Below are 6,000 nucleotides of genomic sequence, written 5' to 3' on the forward strand. Positions count from 1 at the left end.
GATGCTAAAGTGACTGTTCATGAAGTTAATTGATTTGATTTTGGACACATCACAGAGGTTTCTTGGCAAATGATTTACACATTACTTAAGTCTTTACCAGCTAGGACATTTTTTTAAGTTTTAATAGTGCAACACAATGTAGTAAATCCCTAGCTAGCTAGTGACATTTGCTAGTTGTTGCTAGCAATCCTGGTTCCAAATCTGTTAGAACTGGTCTAATCTGTTTATCAATTCCTGAAATGGTTAAGCAGAATTTTCTGCTTCTATTCTGTTATATTGTCTTGCTCAAATAACATTTCAAGAATTGAAAGCAGGAGTCCATAAGAACTTGAATCATTAATCAAAATCTGACTATTAATCTAAATGATTATCAATGTTCAACACTGTTGTCTAAAACTGGCATTCTCTAACCTTCAGATTATCAGCGTTCTCGCCCCCTCTGTGATGTTTACTGCCTCTCTGGTTTGCATCATTAACCCTCTGTAGCTGTGGGGCTAATAACACAAACCCAAGTGTCCATGGCTCAGATCTCATGAATGGGAAGATTGTTGGGAAAGAGCGATGAGGTTATCACTGAAGTCAAATTCCTGGCCGGAGTGGCCACTTTGTTTGGGAAAAAGATCTGGCTTTGTCACGGCTTGGCAGTCATTCATTCCCCTCGAGTCAAAGGAACTCAAGACAGCGGAACAAGAACTCAAAAGATAGCGTTGCTGCAGTGTGGAAATGCTTGTAATTCCAAAATAACATTTTATTTAATTACTATTGAAATTGTACATGATTGTCTTTGTGTTCAGTACGTGTCATGGCTCATTGGGCCATTTGACACATTCATACCCATTTATAATCCACCACTTGATTTCTCCAGTCATCAATCAGGAAACAACCTATTTTGTACACGTCCTGGAAAGCTGGTTGTTTGGAGATATGAGATTTTCATCTGGCAGTGATTTGAGACACTGAAAGTGAAGAGGGCCACTTAATCACTCCCAACATGGACTCAGTGAAAGACTCCAAACCAGCCATGACATGCAGGGATGATAAATATGTCAAGCCATCAATTAGGAAACCTAAAACAGACCGTATATAACTTGGCAGGGAGTTTAAGGTTCAAGGCGCAGTTAGCCATCACTGAGTGTGTACGTGCACAGATATAATAAGGTGTGATGATGGCTAAGGTCACAGAGAAGATTATGTTTCTATGTGCTCCTTTTTGCAAGAAAAAGTGACTCACACAAGAGTTAATGTAACATTACTCGGCAGCAGCATTAAGTTAAAGGATGTTTCAAATGTATCCGAAATATAAGATGTCAATGATGCATGTTGCAAAACAAAAGCTCTGTTTCACATTTGTCACAAGCTAGTAAGATTCCTCATCATGTCCAGGAAGCAAATCCCTTCACTGCAACCTTGAGACAAGCGCTGCTTTATAAAATCTTGGGTGTGTTACATCTGAAAATATTTTCTCTTCTTGAATGATTACTACATACCTGTGCTTGGAACAGAGTCATTTTTTTAAGGTTGAGAAATCAGAACTAAATTGCTGCTCCAGCCTTCTCCCTCTTTCTGTTGTTGACAGTCCAGCTAAATGTCAAATCTGTCAACGGCTACCACTTTATCCCTAGCGACAAAAGAGGGGTCGGGTTGCTGCTGTGGTTCAGTCAGTGTTTGCTAGGAACCAGGAGACAGGCTTGACACATGAGAGGATGGATTCTGAAGTTAAAGATATTTCAGTACTATAAGTACAACATTTGTATTTAATCTTAACACACATTTAACACAGGATGACTTTGTCGAGTGTAAAGCTCTGCAATGTACATCATTACTGGCAGCTTTTTATTTTCATTTGGGGTTTTCTAAAACTCAACTTACAGGGAATTCTCACATAAAAGCAGGCATTCAAAACAGCCAAGTCTCACATGAAAGCCTACCAAAAGGTGGAAGCTGGAAGGCTTTTAATGTGGAAAAATTTGGTGGAAGTTTTGAGTTTTAGTCAACTTCACTTAAAGGTACCCTGTAGAAATTTCTTATGAACAAAGTGAGTTCATGTTTACATTAACTGTTTCAAAATGCATCATGTATTTTTGACGCCTAACAAACTTGTTGGATGCATTTCCTTCCTTATAAAACATTTGTAAAGCTATTATTTTTGAATATTATGCAACCTGTATCGTTTATGTCGACTTTTAGCTAGCAGAGTTTATCTCCCAGGCCTTTTCTGGTGCATTGTTTGTTACCGGCACCAACTGTCGATCAGTGGAATGATGTGAAACCATCGGCCCTAATGTGTGTTGTGCTGCCACATGTATTCATATGCATGCATGTGCATCCTTGTGTGTATGCACAAGATACAAACAAGACGAGGTCCCGCTCATAAAAACATTGCTCGGTCAAAACCTGCACAGGGTACCTTTAACATCAATCAAGAAAAGCTGCAAAGTGGAACAACTTGAATTAATCAATGATTCAAAACAATATGTCTGTTGTTATGTTGTAAAAAAACATATAGTGAATTTATTAAGACAATAGGTAAACATGGAGGTGATTAAGTTTGCATTGGGTAACATGAATGAAGAATAAAAGCCTGTGTCTAATGCAAGCCTGCTAAGCAAGGCCTGGTTCTCTCTGCCATTGAGGTACGTATTTAAGAACTTTTCACCACTACTCAAGAATTCACGGTAGTTGCTAAAAGTTTGTTGGAAGTTGACTGAGAGATGAAGCAGAAATGTAAGGTGAAAGATTTAAAGGAAAAAGCTTTTCAGATGCTTGCCTCACTGGCGCTTCAGTGTTTGGAACATTTTTTCCTGTGCTAATACAGGCTATGTCTGGGCAGGAGACATTTTCTAATGGCCACTGTTGAGATACTTAAATGACGGGTGCTGTCAGACCCTGTTTGACTAATCGTCTTCTGCTGCTTACCGAGATGATGGCCGATCAGACGTAGACTGAAAGACATTAAGGTATGGTGTCATCACCTCCAGTTTTCAGCCATTACATCAGCCAGTAAAGCTGGCTGTGACTCTGATGTAATTCCTCTCAATTTCTCCATTTCTACTGCTCTTTGTCTCTCAGCATCACACTCATCCTTTCTTTCATATTACACCGTTCAGACATTACCTGTCTTAAAAACGTTTCAACCAAAAAACCTTGAGGCTGAATGAGAGATGAAAAAATAGAAGTAACAGTTTCTTCTCTGGACTTCAATTAGACTATTTATCAATAGAAGTCTGGTTGTAAGGTGAAAGATGGGAACCACATTCGCTTTTGATTCGGTTGTGCCTGGAGGAGAGCAGATAGAGATTAATGAGCTTATTAAATCCAAACAGACTGCCAGGCAGACATCTCATTAAAACGGTGGTGTTTGGAGCCCTTGACAATGCAGGTCAGCCTATCGAAATCGAGCTTGTCCATCATAAATAAACAGAGGACATTCAGGAAGAAGATTCCAACTGTTTTTCAGCTGTCAGCCCTTTAAGAAGACTTTAATGGACGTATTTGTCAAATGTTTTTTATATTGTCAAGATAATGCTATATCAATAGAGGTGAAACATGCCCTAATAACTTCTCACCTGGTGGAGGAGAGATGTTGGAGTTCTTTTTTAAGCATTCAACACAAATAAATGAAAAGAGTTAAACAGTTTGGCACTTGTGCAGTCCGTAAGTGAGGCATCTAACCTCTGCTTTGTGTTCATGGTAAACAACATTTGATTTAATAGGTCAGGCATTAAATGGTACTGTGCGTTGTGTTTTTGTTGGGATTTACTTCTGCTTTTTTTGTCTCTGAAATGTTGTCTTACCTTTGCTTTTCCTGAAACGCTGTTGTGTATTTGCACCCCAGAGCCACGAGAGTTTGAAAATTGATTGATGGAGGGCTCTGCTAGTCCTTAGCTCAACATGTAGGTCGGCCATTGCTCCACTTCTATCGTTTTCACATGCCCCTCCAGATTGATGCAGAAAGCCCTTTCCACATGACTCCTGGCTTTTAAAATGCTGGCTCGACTGCAAAGAGAGGACAAACTGTCTCATCTACATCCAGGCCCCAGCTCTTTAAACATAAACTTTAGGAGAAAGATACTTTAGCTGACATTTTGCTGTGTAGTTTTGTTGTGCAATGTGTGGCAACAGCATGTAGCATGTGTTTGTGCGTCTGTGTCTAAGTGTGTGAAGTGAAAGGAGAGGTGGAGCGCCATTCTGTTGGTTAAGCGTTCCCCTGTGCTCTCCCACGGCCGCTAAACTGCTGACTGCCACTTTCCAGCACAAAGATGGAGAGCATGTACAATACATAGCTTCACACACACACACACACACACACACACACACACACACACACACACACACACACACACACACACACACACACACATACACACACACACACACACGCGCACACACACACGCACACACACTGTATACACATACCTGGGGGGCTTACATGGCTTTACATGGAGTGCTGGTCCTCAGCCAGCAGCTGCTGCCAACAACCCATCATCACACTTTTTACCTGGCACTGTCTCGACAGTCCATCCTTTTACAGCTCTCCTGTTAAAATGTGCCAATATGTGTATGTGTGTCTGTGTGTGTGTGTGTGTGTGTGTGTGTGTGTGTGTGTGTGTGTGTGTGTGTGTGTGTGTGTGTGTGTGCAGGTGTTAATGTGTATGTTAAGAAAATAAAGTGCTGGTAGAGTGAGATGTATGCACCGAGCCACAGAACTACAGTGAAGCTGTTTATGTGCGAGGGCCTCATTCCAGCCACATTATGTCTCATAATGGGCTTCATGTTTGGTGCATTTGTTCCCAGAACAGCACGTCGTGCCAGGGATGTTTACTTTTCTATATGCACTTGTATTTGTTTTTTTTGTGAAGATAGTGTGTAAGAAAAAGGTGACATATGGAGTAAATAATACACATACATACAGACAATTACAGACAGTTACAGACAATATATACAGCAGTTATGCACTTGTATGTTGATGCTTTGAATACAGAGAAGGTACAATTAAATTAAATAGACAGACATTAATAGACAGTTTTTTTGAGAAAACAAAACTTGCAGATGTGAGAATGTGCTTCCTTTTCTCTCTGTTATATTACTTTTTAATAAAGACATGTTTGACTGACTTTAAATGTTTGCTCTGAAACAGTCCAATTTAAAGATATTGCTTATGTCAATATTGACGGAAAACACCGGAAAACACCTCTGTGTTCTCGATATTGGTTTAATTATTAGGATAATTGGGAAAATAAGGATATAAAAAAAATAACTATACAGGATTATAATATATTAATGAAGTATATACAAAAATATATAAATAATAGATTTATCAAAAAATTATGCAATGATAAAAATCGTTAGCTGCAGCAGAGCTACACAGATACAAATACATTTGCTTGTCTTTTTCCTTCCTCTTTCGTTTCTTTTCTGGGATCGTTGGATAGAGAGAAGTATTGGCAGTTAATCCTGCTGTCTGTCACTCCTCACCAGCCAAACACAGAGATCTGGTTACAGCCGCCACCAACAACCTCCACTTCAAACACTCAGCTGGAGAGGCCTCCTTTGTCCAGGCATGTGTTCTGCCACGACTGGACTCTTAACACAACAAAAAAACACTGAGAATGTGTGTGTGCTGCGGAGAGAGGGCTGTTGAGGTGCAGAAGCTGGTGTGACTTGCAAAACATGTCTTAGAGCTAGCTTCTGTATCGTGGAAGGATAATGAATTACAGCTGGGGGAGTTGATAAAGTACAACAAGGAGCATTCAGGTGATGTAACACATTATCTGAAGGCCATGCTTTAGGGTCACAATTGTTAGGCAACAGTGGCTCTGAAACATTGATTTTCATCCTCAGCAGATAAAAAGTTCATGTTCTGACTTTATGAGCACAGAACAAGCTCATTTTTTTAAAATTTGTGCATGATAAAAAAAAATATTAAACTAATTATTATTATTATTATTATTATTATTATTATTATTATCTTTATTATTATTATTATTATTAGTAGTAGTA

Source organism: Sander lucioperca, chromosome 11, assembly GCF_008315115.2.
Source record: "Sander lucioperca isolate FBNREF2018 chromosome 11, SLUC_FBN_1.2, whole genome shotgun sequence".
NCBI lineage: Eukaryota > Metazoa > Chordata > Actinopteri > Perciformes > Percidae > Sander > Sander lucioperca.